This window comes from Corvus brachyrhynchos, unplaced genomic scaffold, assembly GCF_000691975.1.
Source record: "Corvus brachyrhynchos isolate BGI_N302 unplaced genomic scaffold, ASM69197v1 scaffold56, whole genome shotgun sequence".
Lineage (NCBI taxonomy): Eukaryota > Metazoa > Chordata > Aves > Passeriformes > Corvidae > Corvus > Corvus brachyrhynchos.
In genome coordinates this window covers 3,462,620-3,481,291 of record NW_008238664.1, presented here as the reverse complement: position 1 = coordinate 3,481,291, position 18,672 = coordinate 3,462,620, and the positions used below count along the sequence as shown (strand labels likewise).

At 44.3% G+C, this 18,672-nt stretch overlaps 1 protein-coding gene across 27 annotated transcripts in view; it reads left to right on the top strand.

Moving 5' to 3' along the window:
- Positions 1-18,672, top strand: part of RBFOX2 (RNA binding protein, fox-1 homolog 2) — a 114,005-nt gene that overhangs the window by 28,107 nt on the left and 67,226 nt on the right. The gene's annotated exons all lie outside the window — the stretch shown is intronic.

Here is an 18,672-nt window from a genome sequence, read left to right as displayed (position 1 = left end):
TATGTTTTTTTTGTTTTTGTTTTTTTTTTTTTTTTTTTTTTTTTTTTTTTTTTTTTTTTTTTTTGGCATGGCATATGCAAGTCGCCACCGGAGGGAGCGGGCAGAGGGAGGGAGGAGTAGGAGATCGGCATCGTGGAGCTGGAATCCTTTGGAGTTAGGCATTATATAATGTCCCCGCAGTGCCTTGCAGAGCTGGAAACCTTTGGGGGATATTTCCAAAGGGGGTGGAGGGAAGGAATCTCAGAAGGAACTTTTCTTCAAATGTGGGTTTCACAAGTGATTTTTTTCTGTAGAGCTTCGCAGGTCTACAGAGTAGATGCGTACTGCCTTTTTGGCTTTCCTTAGCTCTGGCTGAACCCCTCTTCACTAGCTGCTGCCGAGATCCTGCGTGTCCCACTGCGAGGGGCAGCTCTTTCAGTGGTGCCTAACTCAGAATGAATCTGCTGCGAGAAGTGACACCACTTTGACCCTTTCTCTCTCTCATCTTGCATTGATTTTCAGTGGCTGAAAAATAGGTCTCTGTCCACTCTAAAGGTATCTTCCCAGGCTCCCAAACCCCACCTTCTGCTTCTGCTATTTAGTCCCTTCCAGTACAGATTCCTTTTTATCTGGACCAAGGCTTTCTGTTTTGAGACAGAAGAGCTCTGCAGAAATCTCGTGGGGCTTTCTATACCTATATTTAGTTTAGCAAGTGATGCTGGAAAGCTGTGTCTCTGCAGTCAGGGTCCATTTCTGTTTTGCTGTGTGCTCTGAGTTTGCCTGGTCAGATGGAGGTGTGTGCCCCTAAGCTGTAGGTTGACGTGTGCACATTTTGGAGAGTTGTTCTGCACAGCCTTGTGTTGCAATGTGCTCTCAGCCACAGCCGTCATGCTCAGAGCCCGTGTATGTCTGTGCGGTGCAGAAAGGTGCCTGGGTCACCAGGACCAAGTGTGTGTAGTTTGTGCGTGTCTGGGACTGAGCACCCTGGAGCATGAGTCTGTTGGCTTGGGGATGTGCAGAGCTGGGAAGGATGGGATTCTACTGGAGCACTGGCTGAAACGGGAGGCTATAAACTCATTTAAAGGTTTGGGATATCCTAATAGACTCCAGGGAAATCTGTCTTCCACAGAAACTGTTAATTTATTGACACGGGGAAGGAGGTATCAAGACTGTGCACTAGTAGTACTGTGTGACCTTGAATTGCGATTGTCTTAAGAGTATGTACTATTTAGTATAGGTTTTCAGGACTTGCATTGTGTATTTACATGCTGAGATGCTGGAGAAGATGCATATTAAAAAAACAGTAGGAGAGGAGAGCTCGGACTGTGTGTCGGTTGGGGATCCAGATGAACGGCGGATAGCCCTTGTACGCAGAGTTGAGGAAGCCAGCACAGGTGAGTTCAGCTCTAGCACAGTGCTGCCTTCTCTCAGGGGGAGCATTTGGCTGCTAGGCTGGTCCTTAGCAGTACTTCACCGCAGGTTTGGCCAAACGTGGGGCTGAAGGAGCGTGTCACATTCAAGACAATATCCCCAGCCACGTTATTCTTACTCTGCAGTGTTGCCTGAAGCAGTGGAGTGCCGTTACTTAAACCTGTGAACTTACTTCCTTGGGGCTCTGTCTCATTTATGAAAAGTAAATATTGTTAGTATGTTAAGCTGGTAATTGCCCCTGAATGAATTCAGCATTGCTACAGTCTTGCTCCGTTTAGTTCAGTCTCCAGAAAACATTGCCTACCTGGTCTGAGTTCTCTTGTATTGTAGGGAGCAAGCCTGCCTGTCTTCCTTGGAGATCTGAGAGATGAGCTTCTGTATAGGCATGACAAGCTGATAGAACAGAATAAATATGAGTGTGTGGAGTGACAATACTAGAAACAGCGATGGAAAGAAATGGGAGATGCTGGAAGGTAGAAACGTGCTTGAAAAAGAGGAAACAAAAATTGCTAATGAGAGTAAGAGCTCAGATTCATTAACAGAAAGTACCTTAGCCTTATCCCCCTTAATCCTAAATCAGTGAAAATGAGTGTTAAACGAGGCCCAGTACATTATGTACTAATTGCAGATAAAAGAGAGTGTCTTCTGTGGATGGGAATTATATGCTAAAAGGCTTTTTCTCTGTGTGGTGCATGGTGAGGTTGCTGGCTTGCGTGGAGCACAAAGCCCTCCCTTTCTTGGACAGCCCAGTGCCTTGCTGGCGTTTTCCTCCAAATCTGTTTCCCATCAGGGCTGGGAGAGGGGGAAGGTGTCGAGCATCTAAGAGAGTGGGGAGGGAGCTGCTGCCTCCTTAAGGGGTCCTCCCAGCCCATGTGGCAGCCGGCAGTGCTGAGTGTGTGTGCGTGTGCCCCCCCTGCCACTGTCTGCTCCCCTCCCTGCTCTCGGCAATGGAACCTTTCACCTGGGCTGCTGCCCGTTGGCGGGCCTTCTTCCAAGATAGGAGGAGGAGGAGGAGGAAGGGCTGCTTGTGGTAATTAAAGCCAGACCTTGGAGAACTGCTAGTTTCTGACCTCAGCACCCCATTTTCCTTCTTTCTCTGTCTTGAGTTCCCAGCTTTTGATGTGGGTGTAAGCAGGAACATCAGAAGGTCCGCTTTTGTGCAGCTGTAGGATCACCAGTCTCCATTTTGTTGCACCATTTGAAGCATCTTTGCTGCCCTGCCTGCCAGCATGCCCCCTCTTGTCCCCCTCAGCACCCCTTGGAGGCTCCAGCCAGCGCCGTTTATCTTGGCACGTGTTTGACTTGCTACACTCTGCCCAGGGCTCAGGGAGGTGATGGCGTTTGTGGCTTTGAGACTAATTTATGTCCTTGTTAAAATGAACCAGCAAGCAGTCTCATTTTTTCCAGAGGTTTTCTTCCCTTTCCCTTCCCCCTTCTATAACCCTTTCCCTCCCAGACCCTGTGTGTAGCTGTGAGACAACTTGTGCAGCCAAAAGTTGCTTGCTCAGTCAGTGATTTGTTTTTTTAAATTTAAAAAACCCAACAATTGCAGTGCTCCTTAAATGGAGATCTTATTTAAATCAGAGCAGCGGCTGACTCATTAAAGGCCGCTCTGTCTCCTTTCCGTTCCTCTGCCTCATTCCCTTTCCCTGTCTTTCTCTACCTCCCGTTACAGTAATGGTAAATGGTAAAAACAGATCTTTGTGTTCCATGTTGGGACCGTGCAGGGGTGTGTAGTTGGAGGGGGGAGACAGGAGATGGGGAACCCTGTCACGACAGCCACCTTGTGCTAGCTAAAAATGTACAATGCATCCCATTATAGGAGACCATCCTCCTTTGTTTGAACTGTCTGCAAGGGAGACTGAGTCCCAGAACAGCCTCCCCCCTCCAGTCCCCTTACGGCTGCTTTAGGTTCTGTTCCCCTCCAGGCAAGCTGGATGCTGCAGGATTCCCCTGCTCCCTTAAAAGAAAGAATTAAGAAAGAAAAGCTTCATCTGTGTGTGGTGGAAGGCCCCCTTTTTTCCTGCTGGACTTTTCTTAGGAGCTACCATTATTTCACTGTCCCTTTTCCCTGCTTTGAGGATTGCATGTCCCTTTCCTTTCAGGCCAGTTGTCCCTTCTGTTTGCTCCTTGCTTTGGTGTTACTCTAGTAAACTTGCATGAGCTGTCTGAAGGGGATTGCTCTCTTCTCTGTCCATGGACTTCTGCTCTTCCCCTTTCTTTGCTGTTCAAGAAATGGGGCTTGTTTACGTGGTATCTGACTCAGTGCCTATACCTATCCCCTAGTTTTTCATTCCCTTCTACTGTATGCCATAGGACTTCTCTTTAGTGCTGCAAATACCATGTCAGCATCAGAGGTTTGTGTGAGAGAAATCCTGTCCAGTCACTTTTCCAGGAGACTATCCCCTGGGAATGCAAAGATCAATCTGCATCACACTTTCCCTGATACTAGGACATAGTTGCTTGAGGTGGGGCTATGGGTTGTCTCTGTAACTGTTGTTATACTTAGAGATTTAACTGCTGGTTGAGAAGGACTTACTCTTAAGGGCCTAAAAATCAATGGGGCCTGTCAGAACCTGGTGAGTGTTTTTTAATCTTTCTCTCTTTGCCCCCTGTGCTGAGCACTTTCAGATGCATTGGAGTAGAAGTGAACCACTGCAGGTGCTTGCAGAGCTGCCTTGAGATGGCAGAAACTGTATTCAATGTTGCCTAGGCAGGATGGAGAAAAGCAACTTGATACAGCACTGCCATTTCCTTGAATCCCTGTCCTAGAAATAACCTCACTGCTCCCTAGTGCATTTCTTCTGCAGATGACTAGGTGGTTATCCCCGGGAATTGAGAAATGAGGATGCCCAAGTTTGCTGTGGTATTTGATTGCCAAGGCTGTGTAAATTTAACATACTGTTTTAATTGTATTTTAAGAACTATTAATTTATGAAGTTTCTGGATCAGTGAAGAGGTTGTAGTGAGCTACCAAAAATTACAAAAGTTCAAGGTTGCAAAGGAGGGAGGCCCTTAAAACCAGCAACATCTTTCCCACCAGGTTATTAATTCATGATGGCTCCATTGCATTTAATTAGTATTGACCAGCCTTCTACTATAAAATTCTAACACCAGTGCAAAAGGGGTCTGCAATGGGTGTCTCTGTGTGTGATGTTTTTTAGACATGGATTCTGGTTTTACTAACTGCTTCGGGTAAAATGCTCCATGTTCCTGTTTTAGATCCAGTTCCAGCAAATGATGTGTGCAGTTGGCTGTCCCTTTGCAGTGAGTTCCGTAACATACTTACCTCGCAGCTGCAGAGTCACAGACTAACAGACATTCCTTGGACGTCTGAGTATCAGGGAGCAGATGGTTAATTTGTCTCAGTCTTCTCTCAAATACTGTTTCAAAGGATGTAGTCAGTATTCTTTCTATCAGACATGTTCCCTAGAATCAGAGTAGAGAAATGTTAATTTTCCTACCGAAAGTATTTTGGTGTGCTTCTGTAGAGTCACTCATGATCCTGTGCTGTGCAGGATGGTTTTTTGCTGGGCTACTGGAGGCTGTGCTATGGCCAGTGAGGGCAGGAGATGTATAGGCTGGTTTTGTAGAGCTCATAGAAGCTAGAGCAATTATTGCTCAATTGGAAGCTTTTGAAAAAAATAGAGTGTGTTTTGCCTGCATAAAAGAAAATGGGACAAATGCTGTTCAACAGTGTCCTTTGCTTAATACCTGATCTTCTTTTTCTTTGCAAAACTGTTCATTAAACAATGTTATCCTTAAACTGAATTGAGAGTGATCAAGATGGTAGTGGGGAGGCATTTTGATTCCAGGCCATTTCTGTATTTTAAGTTGGGAAAGAAACCTTCATTTGTTCTGTTTATTTCTGTGTCTATTTATGATACTCTTTAATTACATGTTTGTATGTTATTTTTTCCACAAGAAAGAAAAAAAAGACTACACTCTAGCGGTATCCATCAGCTTCAGTATATGTGGCACCATGATGACCTCTGCAAGTTATCAGTGGCAGAGTTGGCCATCCCAGATACAACCCACAGACCTCTGCCAGTTTGACTGAATGTGTAATTAGCTGTCATTTTCTGTGCACGGCAGCTTGATCAGTGTTTGCCAGTTGGTTTTGTGTATTTGCTGACAGCAGAGGAATGGTGACATGTTGCAATATTAGGCTCTGGTTTAGGCTTTGGGGGTGTACACTAGTATGCACATTTTCCCCTCTCTTCCATCCCTGTGTGACCTCTCCTGTCTCAGCTCTGCCCTCCATCACTGGAGGATGGATGGATGCTGCTTCTTCCTCTTACTCTCTTCCCATGATCCCTGGTCAGTAGCTTGTCCCATACAAGCCATACTGTACCCATGCTCTCCCCGTCTCCGTTCCTCTCCAGTTATGTGCCCTCCTGTTCTGGCAGACTACTACTTTACCATGATCACTTCAGTTCCTTCTCAGCTGATTTTTAGACCTGCTTATTCTTTGCTTCTCTTCCTCCTCCTCCTCCTCCTCCTCATCCTCCTCCTCCTCCCTGTCCTCACTACAGTCTCCTTGTCATAGGCTTTTTTAACTCTCCACCCACTCCCTTCATTCCTCATTTAGTTTGCCTTTTCTGCTCCTATTGCAGTCATACTTGTCTGTTCTATCTCTTTGCTCGCTGTTGCTGCCTGTGCTGATAGTGCTCAGGGTTCTCGTCTCAATTTAATTTTCTCCTGTTCTGCTAACAGGTCTGTTTCTTGGTTTTTTTGGATTTGAGGTGGGTAACTGCTACTTGATGTTACATCATCCCTACAAAGGAGATGGTGCAAAGTACTGGAGATGGATCATTTCCCTGCTGTCAGTGATCCCCAGACTTGGATCTGATGGCCTGATCTACATGGCCAGTATCTCCTGTGAAGCTGTGGATAATCTCCAAATGGGAGTGTGAAATCACAGGAAATGGGGTGCAAGCGGCACTGCCAGCCACCCTTAAGAGCATCTCTGTTTCCTGTTAGAATAAACAATATCTAAACCATTCTTGATGGCGAGTAACCTGCCTTAAAAGCATTTGCAATGCCACTGCCGGCCTTTCTGAACAATGCTAAGTCTTCACTTACATAAAGCTTGTTGCCACCATTTGTTCTTTCTGTGAGGAATATAAAGAATGGATCAGTTCTTTCATTTTTGGCAGGTTTTGCATGCTGTTACTTCTTTTTTTTTTTAGTCTTTTAGCCTTTTTTGACCATTGCATATGGCTTTACTAGGAGATTTAGTTGATTAAATGTAAGACAGGTGCTGCAATTTTCTATACTTTTGTTATACTGCTGGTCAGATTTTGGTAGCTTTTTAGTATGGTTGCTAAATATAGATTCCTGAAATGCAAATTTTTCTGTTAAATAAGAAGTTCTCTTAGACTTTTCAAAGTGTGTGTGGTGGTTTCCTCCTCCCTTAATCATAAACAAGACAAAATATGCCCCCTACTTTTTTCTCGGGTTGTATTGCTACGGCTTAAGTAACAAAAGAAGTCACCAACTCCAAAATCAATTACAGATAGCATGAAAAAAATTTTCAGTATGAATGGTTTATTGGAATTTTAACAACTGAAAACTGGATCCTGCGATGAAGTACCAACTAGCCTGGCTCTTCCAGCCCTGCCTGTAATGGAGAGTTTTACCCTGAGTAGTCTCTAAATACTTAACTGGAATTGCGCTCCAAGTAGCCTGTAATCTGAGGGTGCATGGATACACAAAAAATGTCCAAGTAATTGCAAGGGTAATCTTTCTAGCTTCTGAAGTCTGCCCTCAGGCTGGGAGTCTTGAGTATGGTTAAAACCCTCTGAACTGTCCTCCTGGTTATCCTGCTTAAAATTCATGGTGTCTGCAGTTGTGGTCCTGTGGAGTTTAGGATTTCTCTGTGCTGTATGTAAGTCCTGGTGTCCATGAGTTATCTGACTCGGAGGGCATATTTGACTTTCAGATAATTGCTTTTGATTAGCCAAGATGTAGATAATCAGAGTCTGACCTATGCAGTGCATAGACCATCATTCAGCTATCAGGTCTCACTGAGGCTCCTTATCTAAGCCTGTGCTCTCCTTCCAGTCCTAATAGCAAAACCTGCTTTAAATTACTTTAAAGGTTTGATTTAAAAATGCCTTGGAGAGGAGTTTGGATTTCTTGGATAGTACTAGTCCTCCTTTGTCTAGTGTACCCTCCGTGAAGAGCGAAACCCTTAATTTGATTTGTTGTTCTTTGTAGCTTTTCTCATTTTTGCTATTGCATCATATGAAAGGAGGTTATCAAAACGGAACAATTATGCAAAGTACTTAGGAGTATTAGAGAGCAGGAGTATGAAAGGCTTTTGTTTTTCAGCATGCGTCCCTTCCTGCTTTATAAAATGTGGTTGAGATGAAAAGAGCAGCAAGGGAAAGGATTTCAGTTTCAACAGGCATAGTTTTAAATCTATCTGAACTTAAAAAGGATCCATCCGGCTTGAATCAGTAGGTAGAAGAGGAACAGCGTGTTAATTTGGTGAAATTAGTGAATCAATCAATTTGTTGACTGTTGGTTGACTATAAGATACTGCGCTATGTTAGCTTTGCTTAGTGCTCAAATATTTAATGCAGATTAGTTTGCTTTAACTTTCCCTTTTGCTTTGTGTGTGATGCTGTTTAATGTTGTTACATTTGCTTTGCAAATCCTTTTTCAGGTCTGTTTCCACCCTGTTCCAGGATGAAGCATTCTATCTTGAAGCAGTGGGAAAGGGAGGAAAAGTAGTTCTAGTTTTGTATAAGTTTGGTAGGGGAGGTGTTACTACTTTTTTGGAGTCATGTTAGATTGTCACAGATTGGCTCCATCACACAAAGAGTGTAGTGTGGTGAGATAGAGGAATGAGGAAGGTGGTGACTGAAGGCTGTGGTGAGAACTTTGGACAGTTCCTTGCTCCATGTGTCCTTCACAGGGACATGGGTGACAGACTGTGAGTACACTTAAGTGTGACTGATGAGGACGTGTAGTCAAGGAGGGGCTGACCCTCTTGGTGCCAGAAAGAATTTAGGTCATCCAAAGCCAGTTGCAAACTTTCACCCGAAGAGAATTTTTCTGAGGGACTCTAGGTCTTCAAAGCCTCTTTTGATCAGAATGCTGCAAGGGGTGTGAGAATGAACTTACTTGGGAGCATGGACTCCTGAAGGGTGGAAAAAATACTGTGGAGATCTCAGTGCTTCATCAGAAAGTGAGACTTCTGAATACTTTGTCTTATTCAATGAGATGAATCTAAATCTGGTTTAAGCAGATTAAAGATCTGTGATCCATGTTTTCCATCAAGTCTGAAACTGTAGCTTTGAGCAGCTCAATGACTTTGACCCTAGAAAAAATGAAGGTCTTTTAACAAGCCCTGCTGTGAGGAGGTGAGAAAGGCGGTGACTTTACTGTCCCTTTCAGCTCAACTGTGATTTCTCAGGAACATTTTTTGGGTTTTGTTAGGAGTACTCTTAATTGGTTTTGACAGTGAGCTGCAGGAATTACTGCAAGTGTTGCACAGAAGTCAAGAGAAAGCTGCACTGAAGGCAGTCTCCATTCAGATCCATGCCTGCCTGGCCCCCCTGCCTGCCAGCTCCAAGCCTCCCTGCCTGATGAGTGGCTGGGGTCCTGCTTGGCAGCTGACGTGGCCGAGAACATGTGTCCCAACCAGACCTCCTCTTAAAGCAGAAGTATATAGGAAGCCAGTGGTTTTTTTTTTTTTTTTTCCAGTGGGTGGATAGGAAACTTTGAGCTGTGTTATTTGTAACACAGAGAGGAAGAATAGCTAGAACTGAGTAATAGGAATTTCCTAATGTTTTGGAGGAGCATAAAGGAAGATAAATTTCATTCTTCTAGGGTGTTTGTAGAGGGCTGTAGTGGCGCTCAAAAGTGTAGTAGGCCTCTAGGTTAGCTGCGAGGCTCTGTGGGTCGCTATACAATTATTCTGAGATACTCTCTGGCCTAAATCTAGGAGAAAAGAATATGGTGGCAAGAAAGAACCTCCTGGCTGATGAGCCTCCTGGCTACTGTTCAGACAGTCCTAGCAGAAGAGTGTTCCTGTAGCCAATCATAAAATCTTAAAATCATTTAATGATGTGGGTTGGAAAGGATCTTTAAAGGTTCTCTAGTCCAACCCCTCTGCAATGGGCAGGGACATCTTCAACAACAGTTCAGCTGTGAAGTGGTTCGGGATTTACCTTCAGCTGTGTGTGTCCCAAATTTCTGCGAGGGGATTGCTGTGCCTATGTAAGCTGTTCCTGTGCCCTCATGTGAGGTCAGCTGTGTTAGACCTGCTCTTGCTGAAGAGCATGGAGATGAGTCTGTTGACTAGGTGTGATGTTGGTCATACCCAGCAGAAGCAGAGCACAAAACCTTTTCCTTTGTGGTCATCTAAGATCAACCATGGCTATAAAATGCAGGTGGTCCTTGTTCCCTGTGGTGCCAAATGCTGAGGTACTGAAAAGGCTTTATGTCCTAGACATGCAAGAAGAAGCTAAAAGAGCAGTTTTCATCCTAAAGACTTTAAAGGAAGTTTTTCACATGTATCAGTCTTCCTGTGAATCATCTAGTGGATGTTTGATGGCCTAACAAACCAAGGAGACTTCAGTTAACAATGAATATATTGGTTGCTGTGGGCTACTACTCATGCTGTTGTTGGCCACTTTTGAACATTAACACTTCCTAAAAATTTAACAGGACAGAAACAAAGCTCAGTTTGTGATGATGGGCAGTTCAGATCCCATCAAACAAGATGAAGTTAAAACCAAATGTTGAGGGCTCATGCTGAAGAACATTTCTCAGGTTTGACAGTGATGTCTGTGGGCTGTCTCATCTAGGGGATGAGCAAGCTGGGTCTCTAACTTCCCAAGCTGAGTGCGTTGGGTTGCAGACCTCTGTTTTCAAGGAGCATCTTTGTAGGACAGAGCAGCTGCCTTCTGTCTGTTCCATGCAGTAGCTTCAGACTGCGGAGAAATTATTCCAGTTTCTTATGTCCTCATTGCTTTGCATTGAAAATTCTACATCTTCAAAAGAACAATTCACTTCTGCTTTCTTCTTGTTTCAGTTAATTGGGCTCATTCTAAAGCGGTGAGGATTATCATCTGGCCCACTTACATACTTGTCCTGCAGGATCTCCTTCCTCCCTGACCTCACTGTTACATGTTTCACGCATCGTATCTCTTAAAGGAGGCAGTAGCACCTTTGAAAATTAGAAGATACCATAGAGTCTGCTCAGATCTTGTGGTGTTTTAGGTCAGCTGTCAGTGATAGTAACCTGATCTATGGCAAATCTTTCCCTCCCTCTCCCCAGGGTGCCTGCGCAGTCCTTTGCATGACAGTGAAGCTGATATGATCCAAATTAACTTTTTCATCTGTTTGCATTTATTTTCTGAGTCATGAGAGGTCCTCAGGAGCCATAAAAATTAAATGTTGTTTTCCTTTCTAATGTTTTTTGTATGGTATCAAAAATGTGGTTTTTTTATTCTTACCTGGGATCAGATGCTGTTTTTTCCATGCTGCTGGGTATGCTGCCCATCATGGGAGTAACACAGAGCTGCGGAGTCAGCAGAGGAGTGCTCATTATTTTGATGTCTGCTGTAAAATGGTGGCTCCTGCTCTAAATTACTTGGGTGAGGTAATTGCTCATCTTCCAAGATGTTTTCCTTCCTCTGTGTATGAGCTCTGTTAATAAGATAGGAAAGTACAAGGTGTTTTTTGGGCCAGGTTGCGCCTGACTTCTGACTGGATCCTTTAGTTTCAGTGATATATGAAGGACAGCTGGGGTGGTAGTTAGAAGCAGAGATGTAAAATCCTAGGACTTACCGCTGGCAAAGCAGCAGGATTGTTGTCACTCACTAAATTACACTGCTGCGACTGCTATTTTATGCTTTTAATGTAAACAGCATCTTTTTGGTGGTGTGGATGATGGCCAGGTCTTGACCAAGGGATGCTGCTGCTCTTTCAGGAGCAGAAGGGACAGAGGGTGACGGCAGGCGATTGATCCACCTGTTCAGTAGGCTCTTCCTTGAAATGCTGTCTGGAAAGAGGTTTTGCTGTTTGACAGTTCAGTACTTCAGTTTGGAGCCATTTCATGCCACAGAGCAGGAGGAGGAGAGAGAATTTCATTAATACGGAACTGGCCATCCCAAGAAGGCTGTGCAGCACTTGGGGCCTGCCTTGGTCTCTTCCCTTGGCTATGAGAACCAGGGATGGAATAGCAGGAGCTCTGGCTTGCGGTAAAAAACTCAGTCTGAGTGTGCTGCAGGCCCTTCCTGTGCATAGCAAAGACCCGGCTGTTCTCCTTCAAAGGTCTAAAAACAGCTGAAATGAGACTGCAGGGGAATTTAGCAGTTTAATCCAAGTCTGCATCTGCAGACCTTGCTGAGTTGTCGCATACCCTTGCACGCTCCCTGCTGTGCCCAAGCCATGATAGGGCTGAGCCATTTGGTGCCCAGCTTGTACCTTGAGCTGGGCTAGGATCCAGATATGAAGAGAGTCTTCTTGCGCAGTCCAAGAGGCACCTTTGACAGCATGTGACACGTTGTCATTGCAGTTTGGTTACCATCATCTTATAAAGATGGTCCGTGGGTGCCAGTAAAGCCAGAGATTACTCTCTTTCTCCATGCTGTTAATTAAAGCCTTTTCCTGGAAAGGAGATGCCATGGTGCAGCTCAGTTAGCCAGGGCAGACTAGCTTGTGTCTGTCATTCAGTGTAACACTTTGGCTGCTGTTTGTGACGGTGTCTTTTTGGCTTCCTTTCACTCAGAGTAGGCATACTTGTTTTCTGAAGCCCTCTCCATATACTCTGTGACCAGCAAATATGTTAGGTGTTTTGAATCTAGGTAGATACACAGTGGAAGCTGCTACAAAAGATCATTTTTGAATCTGGCTGCAGGTTTCATGGCCCTATTGATCCTGAATAAATGTCTTTATATGTGATTTTGATTTTCTGCAGAATATTAGTTACCCCTTGAAATTATCTTTAAAAACCAAGAAGTTTAGAGGTAAGAGCACAGCTAAAGGCCTACTTACAAACCCAAGCTTTAATCACTGCCATAGTGAAAATAGCCCCCAGTATATGAATGACATGCAGGTGATAGCTGAGTAAATGAGTGGTTTTTCTGTTACATCCTAAACTTGATTTCTAGCCGATTTGTGCCAGTGATGGCCAAGCTGTGTACATCTGTTAGCATCCCACTGAGAGGCTGGCAGAGCTGCTCGCACCCGAGAAATGCCTGAATAAATGCACCGCTGAAATTAAGGGAGGGAGTTGCGGGGAGTAAAGACACATTGTCCCATACTCTTTCTCGACTGGGTGCTGGTTGAGCTTTGGGTTTGGTGATCTTAGTGTTTTTTCTCTTTTAAGGTGCAATATTAAAAGATTTAAGACCTTCAAGGCCTTTAAGACCTTTAAGTCTTCAAGCAATTATTTTCTTCCCGAGTATGGTCACCCAAGAGCCAGAAGCCCCAGGAGAGGTGAAAGCAAAGGATGTGCTAGCTGTGTTCTGCACCTCTGTGGAAAGCAGAGCACCTTGTTACTTTTTTCACAGGTGTTTTTGCTTGTTTGGAAAGTAACTGGAGCTGTGCTCATGAATATTTGAGGCTGTCAGCTGCCTGTTGAGGGCTGGAGGGAAGTAGGGCCAAGGAAGGGCAGGCAGTGTGGGAGCCAGAGGGGCAGAACAGGGAGCGGCCCCAGCCCTATGTGGTTGTCTCGTCTCTCTTATGGTAGTAGACTTCTTATTGGGATGAATGTGCTCTGAAATATTTATTGCCCTGTTTAAATATTCATCGCTGCAAAGGCAGTGCAGCCTGATGGCAGCAGTGGAGCCTCAAGGGACAGGGGCCACAGCAGTCCCTGGCATTTCCTTTCAGTAATATGATAAAAATATGTTTTAAAAAAAAAAAAAAACGGGCATTCCCCCACTGCAAGATTGACAGGAGCAGTCAGGCGTATGTCCCAGTGTTTCCTCTTCATGCCAGAGACTTGTATTTGCTCTCAGGCTCGTATGCTGGGGTGCTGCTCTTGGTTGCCAGATGCTAATGCTTTTTTTTCCAGGCCTGTATCCTGGAGTGAGTGGCTTTGTTTAGCCTGACACTGTGCGTGTGAAAAGGGATGTACAGAAGAGCAAACCGACTGGTTTGAGAGGGTTTAAGTTTTGCACAGGCTGTGTTCTTGTCTTTCTATAGGTGTGCAAGGAGCGGGGAAAAAGGACCTTTAATGTACTTGTCTGTGGAAGGTGGGGATCTGCTGAGAATTATGGAGAGGTAAACTCAGGAATTCATGTAGTAATATATTAAGGGAGCTGCAGATGCTGACAGGTGTGCCCTGACATGAGATGCTCTTATATCAATTTAGCTTTTAAGGTTTATTTACTTAGCTTCAGTAAAATAGAGCAGTTTAAAAGTCGGACTGCCAGTGATATGCAGTAGTTTAATGTGAATATTTTGCATGTTGCTGCTGTTAAACCAACATGTGCTTTATGTGTCCCAGGGCATTGACGTGGTAGTAGCAAGGGTGCTGCTGAGTGTGGGGGCTGCAGGAGCTGCGTTAGTGGCACCCAGCCCAGGAAGAGGCACTTGAAAGGTGGTCAGATGTGCTGCTGACATCGAGCTTTACCTATGAGCTGTGCAGGTGGCCTGTGTGGGGAAGAAGTCTATACTGGTTCGTGGTTACGGCAGGAATGTGGTAAACATACATTAGCTGGAAGGCCTGGGGAAAAGAGGCTTTAAAAGGATTTTATAACAATGGGAAAATCTTTCCTGAGATACTTGACAAATTCACTGTGTATGAACCAGCTTTATGCTGGCTTACGTGGGGATGCTCTAGAAGTTAAGTACAAGTGAAGCAGGTAGTGGCAATAGCATATGCTAAATGTCCATGTAGCCTCTTGTTCTGGGATGAAGTGGCTTTCAGGTGCGTTTTGAAGTTGCACTTAATGTAGCGTAACTGTGGGCTGCTGTGAGAAGAACAATCCCCCTCATCTCTGTGCCCTGGCCATATGCTCAGCCTCCTCACCACTTTGGGCATCGTGCTTAAGCAGATCTAAAGCAAGACAGTTGAGTTTATGACCAAACAGATGACTGTTGTTTGGATCAATTTTCTGGCAGTGGCTGTGGTGTGACTGGATCTCACAACAGCCGGGGAGGGGAAGTGGAGCCCCTGATTCCGAGGCCAGTTGGTAGTTTTTCATTTTAGGGGGTACACAAAACTGCGCCTATACTTTTCAGTAGCTTGTTCCTCTCCATAAGGTGAGGTCATTATGCTTATAAATGTGTATGCTGCTTAGTTTAATCAGCTTTAATTTATGTGCATTGACTTCCACCAGCTCTTGTTAGCTTTCCAGGATATTGTCCTATAGATCTGGCTTTACATTGTCTCTTCTGGCTGTACCTGCATTGTAGGCCATTATGTCTCACTCAGGTATCTCTGTTTTGGGTGACATAATGTTTTCAGCACAAGGACAGGAGAAGATGGAAAAGACTGAATCCTTCTCACCAGCTGACTTAATGACTGTCATTTAGAAATCAGTAAACAAAATGAAATGGTGTCTTTGATCAGAGCTTAATTTGTCAGACTCGGCTTTTGGCTATTGGTTTTCTTGATTACTTTTTTTATTAGCTTAAATAGTATTAGCATCTACTTTATTTTCCTCACAATTGATATACTGTAATAAAATAATCAGTTGCCAATTTTTTTTTTTATTATAAGCAAAATAAATCGGGCTTTTCAAGGTTTTCAGTGTGCAGCCGTGTGGCTTTTTCCAATCTTGTGGTCATTTCTGTAGCTCTTTCATGTTCCCTTTTGAATTTTTTAATTCCGTTTTAAAAATTTGTATGTTGAAGCATATATCTTATTTTTCACCTGGCCAAGGCCACGTACCCAAGTAGCAATGCATCCCACACGCTACTTGTTGGTAATATATCTGAACAGCTGTAGTCACTCTCTGTACCAGGCTGCTGCACTGGTGAGTTGCTTCCCCATGACTCTCTGCTCCTTTCCAGAACCTCTGCTTTCCAGGACATGAAGTGGAGGCTTCTTTGAAAATGGAAAACTACTCTTGGAACAAATGAGTAGCAGGAGATAGGAGAATCCTGGAGTGGAAAGTAACTGTGGGAAGAAATCTGTGTTTTTAAACCGTCAAATTTCTGTTCTGAAATGTGTGCCAAGTCAGTCACAGACTTCCTCCGCCCTGCACCCTGAGAGCAGCTTGATACAATGTTGTTGCTGCGTGACTGAGTCCTGGTACTCAAGTCACAGATGGGTCCCGTTTGCCTCATCTCATCTCCTGTTTTCCATACTGAATTCCGAGCGTACCCATGATAGGCCACTGGCAGTGAAAATATGACAGGGCTGAGACGTTTAGCTGCTTGCATGAAAAAAACCCCAGAGCCTCTAGAGGAGCTCTGGTTTTGTGTTTAAATATGCTGCATACATCTCGTTCTCCACCTTTGCTTCAGAGTCACGTCCGAACACGCGGCTCCTTGCTACAGTTTCTGCCAGCTCTGCAGTTCTTTCCAAGGCATTCAGCAGTCTCCAATTGATTCCAGATGTGTTCTCCCCTTCCCGGCGCTTTCTCCCTTCTTCCTCCTCCTGCTCTGGCAGCAGAGGCAGGGCTGCTTTTTTCCTGTGTGGTGCTGGAGTTAGTGCAGGCAGGCGGGAAGACTTCCCTGCTGTCCGCTGAAATCTGGGGGATTGAAGGGGCCTGTATAAGTGCAGTATAAGTGAAGCTGCCTGACAGGGCTTTAAGGTCTGTCTGTCCTCCAGGAGCCAAGTCAGCTCAGAGCAGCCCCTCTGCGCAGCTCACTGCTTCCTTCAGCTCATTGCCTTCACAGCAGGGGAGAGAAGGACAGGAAAGCCTGATACCAAAAGTGATCTTTAAAATCCTTCCTAGAAGAGCACTGGAAATGCAGAGAGATCTGAAAGAGTCTATTACAGATAGCTGTGTCACATAGCAAGGGCTCTGAGAAATCCTTGTGACTAAAGTAGATACAAATCTTTCTAAGGGGCTGAGGGAGCTTCATGAGGATTTAAACATTCAGGAGAGTCATTTGAATTCTTGCAGAAGAACTCTCCACCCTCACTGAGGTTTGGTGATATACTTGCAGATGGAGCGCAATAGTCCATTCGCAGAACAGAGACGTGATGAAAAATTGCTTATCCGTCCAACTAGGTCCTTGATTGGCATTGGAGAAGCAGATACTGGTTTTCTGAAATACATCATCTGGAGAATTACCTTCTCCCTTGAAACAAAGCTGTCTGAAATGAGCAATCTGATTGCAGAATTAGCTGAGGTGACAGTGACTGTGACACTACCTTGCTAGCCTGGTCAAGAGATACCATGGGACCAGGTGGTATTTTCTTCCCTGCTACATTTCCATGTTCTGTAGCCCTTCTTTTTCTAAGCAGCACCAGGAACCACTGGTTAGCTGTCAGGAGTAGGGCACAAAAGCAGCATAGGCAGGTTCTCTGTGCCATCTAAAGTGTCACGTAGCGCCCAGATACCCTGCTGCAACCATGGACCTCTCCTGAAAAGCAGTTATCCGTTCCTTCCCCACCACTGGCCTCTGGTTTCTGCTGCTTCCCTGAGAGAGGATCTGCAGTCATGCAATGGAGAGAGTGATTGGTTTGCTAATCTGCTGAATAGCTGATGGCAGTTAGCTTGGATTAAACATACGTGACACATCTGCAGCACACTGTTCCTTAGCTGTGACTCATTTCAATTCTGGTCCCAGAGAAGGAACTTAGCTGTCTTTGCCTGACAGAGGAGTAATCTCCCTTGTGTGGAACATGTCTCTGCCGCTCTGGGTGCCCGCTGGATTAACAGAGGACTCGATTCGTAGTATTTGGAGACTTTATTTTCATGCTGATTTGTTGAAAGCCAGTCGTCTTATGGAAATCTTTTTTCTCCAAGAATGTTTAACTGTGAATGTTAAGTGGAAAATAGTCACTTGGAATATTGCAGAGCTGGGAAGAACACAACCAGGGTAGGTGCTAAAGGACCAGTCTGGACCGAAAAATTGAGCCTGAGCTTTTAGTTGCTGGCTTTGTTGCTGAGGACATATCCATTCTGGTGATTTTTTCCCTTTGTTCTCCACCCTTACCCCCTTCTCCCTGGTAATTCTCAGAGGTAGTTTAATTCCTAATATGGAATGCAAACAGATGTTGGGACCCTGATGTCTCTCAAAACACACTTCCCTCTAATCAACCCCAGAGAGCACGAATGGATTGAAAGCATTTGTTGGGATGCCTTTGTGCCAGTAACATTTAACTTTTTTTTTTTTTTTTTTTTTTGAGTAGGGAATAATGTAGATTTCAGAGCAGAAATCAGTGCTTTTTAAAATCTGAAAGGTATGTTTCAGGCTGGTAAGTAGATGTGGCCTTGGGCCTTATTAATACTGTGTAACTCTAAAGCTTTGACTATATCCAACAGGAAGCCTCTTTGCAGGTTGCCCGAGGGCATCTTACCAAGTGTGCATGCATTCAGCACTGAGAGCCTGTGTTTGTGCATAGGGGTAGAGCAAAAGTTGGCCATTACTGGAAGTGATGATAGCATGGGGATGAGTGAGTGCTTCCTGTGTATAACAGTAAGATAAGACTATAATTTTCTTTCATCCTTTCCTACAAAAGGGGGGCTTGAACTTCTTTTCCGTAAAGTTCTTAAATGCATTAAAAAAAAAAAAAGGCCAGCTGCTTTATTTTACAGAACACTTTTTGGTGGCCTGGAATGATAGTGTGTATTGGAAGATAACTCGTTCTTCCCTTGATTTACATATCTAGGAAGGGCAAGATTAGATAATATAGTGCAAGCTTGCACCAGGAAGTTGAAGGAGACATGCCTTTAAATGGTTAGCTCGGTGCAAGTGTGAGTGAGGCATCTCTTCGTAGATTTTTTTTTTTTTTTACTGGTGCATGATTAGCTTATTGAGGCTTAACTTAATCCGGTGCAAAAGGTGTTTCCTGAATGATTACATCAGATTTAAATTTTAAAATGTGTACACATTAACTTAACTTTCCTTTGTTTTAACAAAACTACCATAAAACTCCAGCAGATGTTTCCAGAACTACCTAGATTTAGGGTTTGCCTTTGGGAGGATTCAGGAGGAATTGCTCTCGTGCCCGTGGCAGTAGAGTCAAAATCCAGCATCCTTTTCTATTACCACAGTGTGTCATAGATCAAATGAAGATCAAGCTCCAGATGTGCAGATGAAATACAAAACCTCTTATTACTATGATTCTCTTCAAGGTGCTTTTATGATCAACCCACACGAAGAAAGAGT